Source organism: Protopterus annectens, chromosome 3.part0, assembly GCF_019279795.1.
Source record: "Protopterus annectens isolate FY-2018-M chromosome 3.part0, PAN1.0, whole genome shotgun sequence".
NCBI classification, from domain to species: domain Eukaryota; kingdom Metazoa; phylum Chordata; order Ceratodontiformes; family Protopteridae; genus Protopterus; species Protopterus annectens.
Window position 1 is genome coordinate 881405924 of NC_056731.1, and position 14414 is coordinate 881420337.

At 39.6% G+C, this 14414-nt stretch overlaps 1 protein-coding gene across 6 annotated transcripts in view; it reads left to right on the forward strand.

Moving 5' to 3' along the window:
* Positions 1-14414, forward strand: part of LOC122796606 (ubiquitin thioesterase otulin-like) — a 1420501-nt gene that overhangs the window by 353306 nt on the left and 1052781 nt on the right. Inside the window, exon 1 of one of the 6 annotated variants that reach the window (XM_044065215.1) lies at positions 1560-1696. The exons of 4 other annotated variants lie outside the window; for them this stretch is intronic. The gene's annotated coding sequence lies outside the window, so the exon portion shown is untranslated. Of the gene's footprint in view, positions 1-1559; positions 1697-14414 lie in introns of those variants that run through there. One more of the 6 variants, XM_044065216.1, reaches the window with a different exon arrangement.

A 14414-nucleotide genomic window follows, 5' to 3' on the forward strand; every position in this document is an offset into this window, starting at 1 on the left:
TGCGCGCCTGCGCAGTACATCAGAGCTGTGGGCAAAAGCAACGGAGAACGCAAGATCTCCGTTGCTTTTTACTGTTTCGCTATGTTAAATGGGTTTAACATAGCGAGACAGCTTTAAAATAAGCAACGGATATCTCCGTTGCTTATTTTAAAGCTGTCTCGCTATGTTAAATCCATTTAATATAGCGAACAACTTTAAAGCAATGGAGATCGCAAGATCTCCGTTGCATTTTACACACTGTGTCGCTATGTTAAAGGAGTTTAACATAGCGAGACAGCTTTAAAAAAAGCAACGGAGATCTCAGTTGCTTTTTTTAAACCTGTGTCGCTATGTTAAACTCTTTTAACATAGCGAGACAGTGTTTTATACTAACGGAAAAAGTCCAGGTGACCGGACCTTTTTCCGTTAGTATATTGAGGGATTTACAACGGGCACGCTGGTTGGGCTGGCCAATCAGCGTGCACGTTTTAGGGGAGGCATTGTATAATAGAAAATACATTTTGTTGGCCTGAGTAATCAAGAATACAAGTCCCAGAGCACAAGCACTTTTCTGAAAGTCATGCAGGCTACATGACTGTCCCATTTTCAATACAGTTTGGATAAGATAGGTACAGTAAAATGACAGGATATGCTTTGGATCATTTTGTCCATCCAGCTAACAAGCACCAAAATATTCCTGCTTTTGGGCCATAGAAGCAACTTCAAATCCATTTCTAGCTGTGAATGCATTGTATTTGCTGTAGTAGAGTTCATTTCATTCTGTTTATTGTGCTGTGGAATGTTGAGAACTGTTGTATACTTTGCTTTTAATTAAAGATTTGTTAATTAGTAGTTGTCAAAATCTTGTGAACTTGAAGCTGTCAACAGAGTATATGTATACCTTCTCCTAAATTCATTGTTTAACAAAATGATAGTTACAAAGTGGAGCACCTTAAGAATGCACACTTAGTATGACCTTTTGTTGATGTTACAGTAATTTACAAGGCACTGCATGATATTTTGGTTTCTGTTTGATCTTATTTGTATATTCTCATGATGGTGCAGCTGCAGCTTGTTTGGTGTGCCACTTCCCGGAGTTTGTGGACTGTTCTTTCTGCTATTTTACATAAAAGGGTGTTAAGTCTGAGTTCTTGATTTTATTAGCAATAATCAAGATAAAATACTCTTAACTGTAGAATCAGGGACAAATCCAGAAATAATCAGGGACATGTTTTTAATACTAGTACTGTTAACTTAGAAAGTTGGCAAAATAGGACGATCTGAACTAACATGCATTTTCTAAAGTAAAACAACACTATTAACTGTAATTAATGTCATTATTTAATAAGTTTAATTTGTCACATTTTCTTTCAAAATTGCCAATTTTAAGTGGGGCAGAGCAAAATTTTGAGTGAAAATTAGGGACATTCGAGAGGGATGCAACCACATGGTTAGGATTTTGTAATAAAGTTCAGCATTTAAAAGAATGGTTGTAATTTTTCTTTGTAACACCAGAAGGAGCTGTGATCTTTCTTACCAGCATGTTAGGCTCACACAGTCGGAACTCTAGATGTCTAGTTTGTGTTTCCTGAGTTCAAAATGGCCCAGTAACAGTTGCACTATCTTCAGATGAAATCTTAGTGTGTGAGTTTGGCAGGAAGGAGCTACCAAAACAAGGACATTTTTCTTTGCTGTGAGCTGATGCAGAAAACATTTTGTATGTATTTGCTTCTTTCTTATAGTTTAGTTTAATATTACAGAGTTTTATTACAATACTATAGACATTTTGTTATTTAAAAGTAGTTGTGAAAAGCTGCCCCACACAGTTTGCTTGATGGTGATAGTTTTATTGTTGCTTGAGTAAGTAAACAACAAAGAAGAAATGCACGGTGTGTAAAAATGCCAGTACCCTGAGTACAGATCAGAAGATAGTTTGTTAATAATGTATTTCAGTTAATATAGTTATTGTGTTAATAATTAATGGAAACAATGACTGTAAAAAGGTTAGAAACTCACCAGAAGTAAAACTAGAACTGCTGTGCTTGTAGTTTCTAAAGTTTGGTTTCTGATTAAAATGGCTTGCTATAAGATGCATTTATTCAAATATATAATGCTTTTGTAATGCAAGAAAGGAAAAACACTAAATGGGGTTTGCTTTTACATATAAAAAGTATCACATGCCATTAAAGTAAATCATGCTTCTTAGCAGCAGAAAGTTTTCATCAGTGAAAAATGTAATGACTGAGTCTGCTTGTGAAAAAGATGAAGACATTTTAAGAAAGTAGTTTTGTATGTCACTGATTAAAGTGGGAGGTAAATTACACTACAGTTGTGTTGAGGGAGATTTCGGTTTGTTTTTGGTAGTGTAGTATTTTGTTTTATAAATTGCTGTGGTATTGTGAAATTGATTCCTCAGATTTGTAAACAAGTACATGCGTACATACCAATATACAGTTATGTGAACAGAAAATGACCAATAGCTGTATGTATTCTGCGTGTTACAGTTAGCTCCTTATATCTGCCCCACCCCCTCCCATTTAGTTTCCACGTTTATTCCACCTTTACCACACTAACCTGACATAATTTTTTGTTCTGTTCCACCATCATTTTTGGTAACTTCACCCATTTTCTCCACTGTCCTATCTATGAAATACTGCTTTCTTGCTTCCATTCTAAATTTAGCTTTGTTTCCACTGGTGTGTTCTTCTGTCATCCTTTCTTCAAAATCTGCAGGCCCCTCATGTCCTGCTTTCTCTTTTCCATATTGGACATTCCCAAACTCTATAACCGCTTCACGTTACAACTGATCTTTCCCCCTTATAATTTTTTAAGCTTTCTTTGGACTTCCTGAAGCCACTTTCCTTTCTTTTTCCTTCAATGGTCCCAAAAATGAAGAACAGTATTCTGGGTGTGGCCTAATGAAATTGCGACTTCACTGCCCCTAGATTACAGTTTTTGAGCTGTACATTCCAGCATTCTTCTGGCCCTTGTCACATTTTCTAACTATGCTGCTAGTAGTTCATTTCCTGCATTGTAATGGTATGTAGGCTTGTTTTTACTCCTACTCCTCCTGCGTGGCAGCCAACATTTTTCCTGTTTGTAATATCCTTAGTTGTTGTGTCTTTCGGCTTTTCCCGGTTATGGATCGCCATAGCGGAACTCTGGTCCGCTAAATGATTGGTAGTTGATTTTTACGTGCCGAGTTACCAGCCTTGACGCACATCCTTCAACGAAGGTACGCCCATTCACCCATGTCTCCACGCAGAAGATGCTTTAGCTGAGAATCGAACCGGGCAGCGTCTTACTGTGAGGCAACAACGCTACTGCAGCACCACCACCGCGGGTTTTATTTAGGATTATTGAAAGCAAAGTGTTGTTGGCTGAGGTGTTTTCTGGGTCAACATGGGTTTTGCCAGGAGCTCTGTTTTCCCCCTACATCACGGGGAAACGCTATAGGCACACATTCCATGTGTGTTGTGTGTGTCACATATCCCTTGGCACTGGTGCCTTATCAAGGATTAGTTTTCTGCTTTGTGTTTATTAAGTACTGAGATGCCTTTGACTATATTACATTTTTAAACTGGATAAAGCACATGATCAGAAAATGAATGTAGGGTAAAAACAGAGTACATAACTTTGCACTTGATAGCTTTATATTGATTTTTCTACCTTTGCTCCATTAGCTTCACAAGATCCTTTCTCTGCTTGTCCCCCAATATCTTTAGTTGCCCAGTTCCTAATGTCTTCGGTGAATGAATCACAGTTGTTTTTATTTTGAGTTCTGGCCTGGCTTCATACTTTATCCCATACATAGGTCCCCCTCAAGTTATTTATGCTATGATCCCAGTTGTTTTCATTAGGGATAATATTTAATTACTGACCATGGGATGGGTAAGGCCAATCTATAACCAGATGGGAGAGAAAAAAGAGAAATTGGTTAGACTTAAAATGACCCAGTGAGGGCAGCTAGCCTAGTGCTGACCTATGAAATAGTGGATAGCTCTGACTATCCCCCAGTGAACTGGCTTTGACTGTCTACCTGGGTACTGTACGAACCAGCTAGGACAAGATCGGAATGAGCAGCTGACAGTGGCTTGGCCATCCTGGAAAGAACAGGTACTGCAGGTCCTGCAACTCTGTACTCAAGGAGCATGAGCCCACCAAGGAACATGCATGCACTGAAACTGAAAATTGGTGGTGTCCAGAAGCCTGCATTTACACAGGGGCCAACATATTGCTAGCCAAATGGGAATGTTCAGAATATTTGAAAATCTCTTTAGCACACAGTGGATGATAGTTACTCTGTCTAGCTTTTTTCCTGACATTTTAGATCACTGAAGGCCTGGGAGAACGAACAAGTTCAGTGGGTGATAGGATCTTAGAGGTCAAGGGAAGGGGAAGCAGGAAAAAAAAAGAAAAAACATTATTTCATTCCTGAGAGTTGTATCTGCCGTTTGCTTATTAAACCTCACCAGCCTCAGATTTGACCCTTGAATTATACCACTAATCTTGTATGACTTGAGTATTTCCTACCTGATTGCTGATTTTTGGCATACCTTATAGTAAATGAGCACACCCTAATCCTCTGTTTTTTTGTTTTTTTTTTCCTTCAGCATTCTTTGTCAGTGCATATGTACTTCATTTGTTTATAAAGAAATGAGAATGTTGTAGGAATAGCCATATCTCTGTAGTGCCTGTATTTGACTATAAAGGTTAACTTGTGGGGGAGTGTATTAAACAATGCAAAACTTACACTGTGAAGTATGTTGTATACAATAAAACACAGACTCTAGGGCCAACTAACAATATAAGTAACATTGGTGTTGAGGTGTCCTTTTTTTCCAGATATACTTTGTACTGCTTTACAGCTTTAAAGGTGCTGAATTTAACTGGAAATAGTTTGCAAGAGGCACATTTTTATTATAACTGTTTCCTTTTCATCTTCTCTTTTTTTTTTCTTTTTTCCAGGGGGTGCATCTTTGCCCCCGGGTTATGACTTTGAGAGAATGCATTCCCAGGTTGTAGCATACCATGGCAGATTTCTCATCCAGGGCTTATTGAAGGCACATTCAGCTATAACCATGGCCTTCATGTTATGCAGTGCTTGTGATGTGATAGAGAAATTGGTCACTCCCGTTTCTTTTTTCTTAATGGTGTTTGCAGCAGTCTTTTTAGATAGCTTTGAGAGAGCTTCATGCCATCTTTTACATTTTCATTAGAAAATGAATGTGTTTTCATTTTGACTTATAATTTTCCTTGTGAATGCCACAGTGAATTTCCTTGTTCCAACAAAGATTTTGAATTGTATTCTGGGAATACTTGTCTCCTCTTTAGCCATCTATGTTTCAGAAGCTGTGCTTCTTGTCTTAGAAGGAGGAAGTTTTGTGTGCCATTATTTCTACTTAAAATGTCTTATGTTTCAGGAATCCTGCTGTGAAGCAGTTTATTTCATTAATCGTTTAAAATAGTGATTTATGCACTCATTTTCAGAATATAAGATACCTTATGGACACTTTTACAAAGATATTTTTAAATGTTATTCAGCTTGAATTATATTTTGAAAAGTGGTCTCCTCTCTGTGTTCTGTATTAATAATATACATTCAGACATACCTTTGATCTGAGTTTGTGTTTTTCTGGCTGCAGGAACAGATGGAAGTATGGGAGTGATGCTATAGGCATTAGAAGTGTTTGACACACAAAACCTTGCCAGACTGATAATTGCTACCACAGCTCCCATAATGCTCTTCTCTAAATGAATACTTCATTTTTCTTCAACCAAAAAAGATTTTGGCGCACACTTTCAAAATATGGTATAATTTTTGAAGTAATTTTTCTGGCAGCTTTGCACTTTTTAGTTTGCCTTTCTTCTTGTTCTTCAAGGCAAGGGATGTGGCAGCCAAAGGGTATCATTTGCAGTTCTTTCCCATCCCTTGTCCTTTTCTTACCTTTGTCAAAAGTCACACATTGACAGAAGATGGTAGCAGGGAAGGATTTGTAGATACTTCTCAATAAAAAAGTCACACAGACTATTTACATTGACTTCTAAATGGAATGTACAAATACTAATGCAAAGTTGTAGCTTTTTTTTTTTTCTCATTGCTGACAACCTGTCTGCAGTTGCAAGAAATTAATCTTGAGAAGTCTGATTACTCTTTTCTTATAGAAATGCAAGATTTAAAGGTACAGTGGTAGTAGCTGAGTAAAGTCTGAAATAGGGAAGTGAATCAGAAATAGTAGTATCTGCAGCAACCTTAATATTTTAATGGATGTAATAGAACATTGCACAAATTATTTTTATTTAAAGGTAGCCAGTCCACTTTTTCTTGGGCCTAAAATTTAATGTTATCTTAAAGCACGCATCTGGGAGGGGAATAGAGATAAGAAAAGTACAGATAACATTCTGGTATAAGAGGAGACACACATGCATTTAGCATGGTTAACCTTAATTTTGGATTGGATAATGCCTGTGGGTGCAGCCATAGACTTGAGGCAGTTGCCTCTACCTGGAGTATGGTTAACTTCATTAGTTTAAAATGTACATAGTTTTGTGCCTTTGATCTAAGTTAATAGGGTATGAGGGCCATGAAAATGTTTATTTTTTTGTTTGTGGCTTTTCATTAAAGCAAAAGGTCTTGAAAAATGTGACATATAGGTTCAAATGAAGATGAGAACAAACACCTGTATAAAAGATCAGCCTGCCAACAGTGTGTGCATGTTTGACAAAAGTTGGAAATACATAGTCAAAAGAACTATTATGTATAATATGGCGGAAGCAACAGTTGTCTTTCATAATGCTTACTCTGTCTATATTTTGGAATGAGAATAGCCTTCAAATATAGAAAAGGGGGGGAATAAATCAAGGGTGCCCATAGTAATGCTGTAGGAGTTGCACTTGGATTGAAATGAACACATGAATTTGGTGCTACAGGAGTTGCACTTGGATTGAAATGAACACATGAATTTGACAAAGGATTTCAGGATGGATGTTCAGCAGCACACAAGGGATGAAGGAAAAGGTGAGTAATAATACGTACTGTGGAGGATCTCCAATAGTTACTGAATAAAAAAAATTGAAAAAAATACAATGACAACAAAAGGCTATTGATGGGGGGGGGATACACTGGCATGTATTTATAGTCCACCAAAAACTACTATTATAGAGCTTAAGAACATTTTGGGAGAAATAATCAACTTTCTGAGCAGAATATTATTTATAGGTGGGGACTGGAACTTGATTTGCAGTAGTGAGGATGTATCATGGGGGCCTAGAAAGGAAAATATAACAAGTGAGAGAAGATTTCTGAAGATATTTATGAAAGTATTTGGTATGGAAGATGTGACTTCAGTAGTAGAAATTTGTACAGAATTTAAGTATTATTCCTCAAGGTACAATAACTGAACTAGACTGGATAGAAATTACATTCCATGGGAGCTTGTAGATTTAATTGAAAGCTTTGACTAACTATTTTGGATCATTCACCTATAAAGACTAAGATAAAAATATAAGGTAGTGAAGTAAAAATGAGACACTGGTATTTTCCTACTTACCTGTTAAAAAGAGATGAATTTAAGGAATGGGTAGTGGAAACTATTCAAGAGTTATTAGGCAAGATAGAAATTACTTTAGCTTGTAAGTGGGATAAAATGAAAATACGATTTTTAAAATAAGGTAGAAATAAAAGAGAGAGAGAGAGTTAAGAAATAATTCGCTGATAAAAGTTTAAGATATTGCAGAATAAGGAGAATCTCACAGAGCAAGAGGAGGAGCAATTACAGAAGGCTAAAGGAAAAATAAGGAAATATTTGTATAATATGCATGCATTTACCAAGATTGCTGTTGAGCAACTATTTTTGATAACTCCAGAGCACAAAAACGTCTAACACATTGATGGAGACAGCAGAAATTAGATTGTCACCAAATTTAGTCTGTAAAAAGAAAAAATAACCAGAGATGCTGTAGCTGTATTAGGTACATTTGGAAATTTTTTGAAAACATGTATAAAGCAGAGGAATGTGGTAACTAAGAGAGTATAAAGGTATATATTTTTGAAAGACTTAATTATGCCAAGATTGGAGGAAGATGGGGATCAACAATGAATAGTTAAGATAGGAAAGAGCAAAATAATGAAGTAAGGTCAATCTAAAGGGAAATCTCAAGGAAAAGAGGGAATTCCTGTTGAAATTTGGAAGTTGGGAGGAAAAAAGTAATAAAGAACGGGAAGATTGTGTTTACTAGTATTTTAAAATGAGGGGAAACACCAGCATCTTAGAAAAAAGCTTACCTAAAGAAGGTAAAGATCCATCAGACTCAGTTTCATATATACTTTTTTTTAATTTTAAACCATGATTATAAGGTGTTTATGTCTACAGTAGCTAAGAGAATAGCAAATGTGTTTCCAAAATTGATAGATGCCTGTCACTGTGGTTTTGTGGTAAGGAGGAAAACATTTACAATATTTAATAGAACAGTGATGATCCAAATGGAAACAAAATATAAAAAAAATACAACTGTTGTTGTTTTTGGATCTTGTTGCAAGAGAAAGCACAAGATAGATTGCGCTGGGATTTTATGAGTTGGGCAGTGGAAGCATCATATCCATTTCTTAATACATTGTTGTTCTTCTTTCGGCTTTTCCTGCCTAGGGGTTGCCACAGCAGAACTCCGGTCCACTAATGATTGGCAGATTTTTATGATGCTGAGGTGCCAGCTCGATGCCCAACCTTCAACGAAGGCACGCCCATTTACGCATGTCTTTCGAATGCCATTTGACTGCGGGGAGGACATGCAGATTCCACACAGGAGGCACTCCAGCCGAGAATTGAACGGGAGGTTAATTAGGAGATTATATGAAAGACTGGAATCAAGAATTAAGGTGGAAGAGTTCCCATTTGGTGATCTGTGTTTGAATAGAGGATCCATGCAGGGCTGTCTTCTTTGTTATTTGCTTTGTATTTAGAGCCATTGGTAAAGAAAATACTGGGATTCTGAAAGGCAAGGATGCATTTGATGTGATAATTAAGAAAAAATTGCTTTATTTGCAGGACTTCCAAGATGGTTGCATAGTGATCAGCAGCTTAATTTTAGCTCCCCCAATGTGAAAACAGAAACTGAGAAATAAGGGTTAGTAATACTGTCAGCTTGGGAAAAATGTGGTTACTGACTAGTAAGTAAACTGCCTGGATGCCAGCAAAGAAGAAATTTGGAAAACCTGAAAGAAAATCGGCTTGAATAAGTGAAGAGAAAACAGTGACTGGGTAGAATCTTGCAGTTGTTCAACAAAAAACAGACCAAGCTTCAGCTTTGGTACAGGAGATTGCTTCCAGTAATTTAGATGACAAAAATAAATCAAATATACTCTGATTAAATACATGAAACATTGAAGAAATATATCAAATCTCATAATAAAAGGCAGAAAAAATAGAAGAAGCTTTAACTAGCTATTCAGATGTCCTGATAAAACCGAAAATATCAGGTTGAAATGAAGAAAAGGCTGGCTGAGTATGAGGCTTCTCATGAAGAGCCATTTCATTTAGAAGACGGACCACACAAAGAAAACCTGATATTTTCTGCTGTGTCATAGAAACTGGAAGGAACAGACTGTATTAATTTTATGAAAGCACAAGTAAGCTACTGGATTGGTATTTCATGGCAAGATTTGTTAAATGAAGGTGTACATAAAAGTGTATGCGCCAATTATGGCCTTGAGAAAAGAGCCCAGTTCTCTCTTGGTAAAGCTACAATCATATCAACAGAAAAGAGTTGATCCTGACAAAATTTTGACAGAAGAGAAAAGTATTAAAAATTGAAGACAATGACATGTTTATGGAAAATGATTGTTCACTGTACACCTAGCAGAAGAAGAGCAGAATTATCCCAGCAATCAGGGAATGTCATGAGGCAGATGTGAGATTCAGGCTTCTGTATCCAACTGCCTTCAGAATATTTTCTCTTGGAGGATCAAAACCATTTTTGGACTCGGAACAGGCTAAGGAGGAAATAAAAGTTTATCCCACAAAAAGTGAGCCAGCAAACTGAAGGGTCGCTGCTTCTCATTCTTCTGTCAATAGTATTCGTAGAGAGACTTTCCAAAGGAAAATGCTCAAGAGACAGAAGAGAGCACAGGAGTTGACTAGAAAAAACAGGAGTACCTTGGATATGAATTACACTCTGGTCTTGGGAGATGAAGATGACCAGCAACACTGACATTAGTGAATGAATGGGATACTGTGAAGCATCAGTCACATTTTTGCAATATGAGTGTGCAAGGAAAGGTGGCTGAGAAAGACTGGACTTTTGTTGACTTTGCTAATTTAATTCCTCCAGTGAAGCTCTGAAAGTTTGCACTGTAACTTCCAGTGGGTGGAACTTAAGTTTTTTTGATAGAATCACATTATGTCTTCACATTTCAAATCAATGTTCTTATCTCTGGAACCATAGGGTTACTAAAGAAGTATAAACGTAAAACTCCTCGACACAAACTATTTACATAATGGTAGTATTCTTTTTTGTTCCGGGTCATAAACTGGTAATAGTAACTATTAAGTTTGTAAATATTTTTGTAAACAATTTACAGTGCCTCAGCAACCACTCTTGTTACACACATACTTTTGCTAGCATTTTGTTCATCTGTCTGAGAGTTCTACCTGTGTTACTAGGTTGTCAAGGAATGAAATGCATGGTAATATAAATGCATATTGCATGAACAACTGATCATATATTTTTACCTGTATTAGACAGCGGTCGTCTGTCAATACAGTTATGTTTGCCATTGTGTATACTTTAAGATGGCATCTTTTAATATTTTGAATGTAGCATGGTTTTGGAAATATTAATGCAAATGTGAACAAGCAATATATGATGCCTGGCAGCATCGGGAGGGTGTAACTGCAGGGGCACCTGGAAGCATCACTTGGCTGTAATGAGTTAAACTTTTTGGCATATACCCCAGTTTATGCCATTAACATTTAGAAGTACATTGAAAAGGAAAAAAAAAACTAGCTATAAATAAAACAATTTTTGTTCTTATTAGTATCTGTATAAAACATTTTATGATATAAATTATATGTATAGTAAAAGATCTGATGTTGTCCACTTCATTCCATTAACCTGTGGGATGTGGTTCCGACACCCGGAACCAGCCAACCTCTTCCAGCTCGAGACTCAAGACTTAAGTTTCTCCTACCTACCCATAATGCCCCACTTCCCCATGCTACCTCAAGTCTCTCTTGCCGTGCCTGGTGTTAGCAGCAAGTTCTGGCTTGAGCTTCTCCTTAGGCTTGTTTTTCAAAAAAAAAAAAAAAACTTCCTCCTCCCTTTTTCCTCTTCTCCTTCTTGTCTCATTCTCCTCTTTTGCCCTCTTCTCCTTCTCGCCCTTCTCTATGGCTGATCAAAAGCCATTCAAGTGTACTTCCTGTGGGGGGAAGATCCCCTTACCTAATGCCCATGGGGAGTGCATGAACTTTTGAGGCCCCTCCATTTGGATGCCCCTGTGATATTTGCAGAGCTTCTCACCCCCGAGCTCTGACAGACAGGTGGAGCAAACTCATTTTAAAGGGGCTGCTTCCTCTTTCTGTTACCTTGGGGATGCCTTCTACATCAGGGTCTCAACCCCCAGAAGAGAAGCCTAATGATTCCTGGGAGTCCAGAAGGCCGTCTCCTGCTTGGTCCTCCTCAGAACCTCCACAGAAAAAAATCTAGGCCTGCGGAACTGACACGGTTGGCTGTGAGCTCCCTTACTTCTACCTCTCCTCTGTGGCTATGGGACTGAGTGGCATCCCCTTGGTACTGGCTCCAGCTGTGTCGACGCCAGGGTCTTCTCTGCTGGAGGTCTTCATCCTGTTCCCCACGACAATCCCCCCAACCCCCCTTCATCAGCTTTGTCTAGGTCTTCTTGAAGCTTGTTCTCTATGAATATCTGTAAGCTCATGAGATAGTTTCTCAAGACACAGATCCAGATGCGGCTTGTGTCCTCCCCATCCACTTCCAGATCTGTGAGGTTCTCCACATTCCAACCAGTAGCTCCTTCTCAGATTCATCCCCTGGTTTTGGAGATGCCAGTTCCAATGGGTCCTGGTGAAGGGGTGTTGCAGCCGATAGAGATCTCCTCTTCACCTCTGACATTCTTCCTGACTTGCTCGGTGTCAGCTGCTTTGTTTCCAAGTGCGTTTCGGAGTCATACTGTTGAGGTCGGTTCTGGGGGGTTGGCCTGCACTCTAAAACGTTCTGAGTTGTAACTTCCCCTCGGGGCAGCAATGACCCCCCCCCCTCAGAGTGTTAGACCCATTCTCTGCAGGAAGTGTCTACCCCGGTAGTTTTGGTTTTGGCCATACGGCTCCAAGTGATTTGCAGTCCTTCTGCATTCGAGGTTGTGGAGAGGGTCTTCTCCATTCCTAGGAGACCCTCTGCACTTACAACAATGGAACCTCCCTGTCACACTCTGGAACTGTGCCTGAGACCTCTGAGCTACCACATGGACAGCCAGTCCCGGAAAGCCTCCACACCATTCCCTGGGTGGATCCCCAAACTTCTTCCAACACCTCCCTGGAGTGCACCCGCCCAAGGAGGTGCCTCGGAAGAGACCATGTAAGAAGAAGCACATGGCTTCCCCTACAGAATCCCTCACCACAGATACTGATTTCGAAGAAGGTGAAGGGTCTCCCAAATCACTACCCAACGAGGTCTCCTTTGGAGATACCCTTGTAGTCCTCCATCAAAAGGGGAAGGGGTTGGCCCTCACAAACCCCTCCTCCATCAAAAAGGGGGGGGTGGCCCTCACAAACCCCTTCCCCAGAGGAATCGGTACAGTGTGAGGCTTTCGGGGACAACCCATCTACCACCTGGGTGTCCCCTCCGACTGACCCACCAATCCAGCTGGTGTCGTCAAGGGCTTGGGAGGAAGTGGATACAGTGGAACCTATTCCTAAATGTGCGGATACATTTTTAAGCGCCCCCTGGCAACAGACAGTTTTGGACCAAAGGACTCCCGGTAGATGCCTTGGTTGTGGTAGCAGGCACCAAGAAGGAGCTTGCTCAGGAAGAATCTCAGGCACTGGACAGATTTGATAAGAGTCTACACCTCATCAACTTTTGCTCTTCGGGTGTTAAACTACTTGTCTCATTTTACCTGGCTACAAAGGGACTTAGTTAAGGAACTTTCTAGCTCGGTCCTAGGGTCCATGCCTAACGGGGAATGGGAGTCAGTTTCCTTTAGATTGGCCATCCTACATTCCTTAGCCAGTGCCTCCATGAGGCTTATCTGTCACACTAGACCACTTTCTTCCTCGGGGGACTTTTGCTATCCAAACAGACAATATGTCAGTGGATGGTACATCAACAAACTGGGAGGAACTGGGTCCTTCCCCCTTTGTCGAGAAGTGATGAGGGTTTGGCAGTGGATGATTTCTTCCAACCACTTTCTGGTAGTAATGCACATTCTTGGGGAATCCAACATCCTAGCCAACAGATTCAGCAGAATGCTACTGATGTGTCACAAGTGGTCCCTGAATCAGTCCATGGCAGATGTGATCTTCCAGAAATGGGCTTATCCTTGCTGTGACCTCTTTGTGTCCCCTCTCAACAACAAATGCAGCAAGTATTTTGCCTTGACCTTCCTCAGGGACAGTCCCCCAGGGACAGTCTGGTGCATGCTTGGACCTCTGGTCTATTAAACGTCTTCCCCCCCCTCTTCCATTGATTCCCAAGTTCCTGCAGAAAGTTCTTTAGTTTCAAAGCAAAAAGATCCTCCTTGCTCCTTTCTGGCCTCAGTAAACCTTCACCTTTCTTTGGTCTCATCTGGTTTGCCCCGATGAATTTGGATCGGAATCCATATCTACTTTCTCATCTGTTGGGGCATCCACATCCCAAAATTCTGGCCCTGAAATTAACTGCATGGTTTCTCCACTTCCAATGATGGCTGCTCTCCCAGTCTGTCTTTTCCAGTCAGAGAAATTTTGATTTCATCACATAGGGCTTCCTCTCTCAAGATTTACAAAAGTAAGTGAAAAGATTCTACTTTTGGGTGAAACGGTACAAGATAGATCCTTTTACAGCCCCCAGTTTCAGTAATACTAAACTTTGTCTTCCTTTTCATGGATGGTGCTAGTTATTCTCCAATCAAGGTTCAGCTTGCTGCCATTTCGAACTTCCACCTTGGTTTTGACTCAACGTCTTTAGCCTCTTCTAAGTTATGTAAGGCCTTTCTGCTACAGCCTTCGGTTGAGGATCCCACACCTCCCTGGGATCTTGCTTTGATCCTGCAAGCTTTAGTTCATCCCCCGTTTGAACCCTCTGCCACTGTAGATCTAAAATTCCTCTCCTGGAAAACTCTTTTCATAGTGGCGATTACCTTGGCCAGGAGAGTGTCTGAGCTGCAGGCTCTTTCAGCAAAATTTCCATACTTAATTTTTCATAAAGACAAAGTTACCCTATAAATG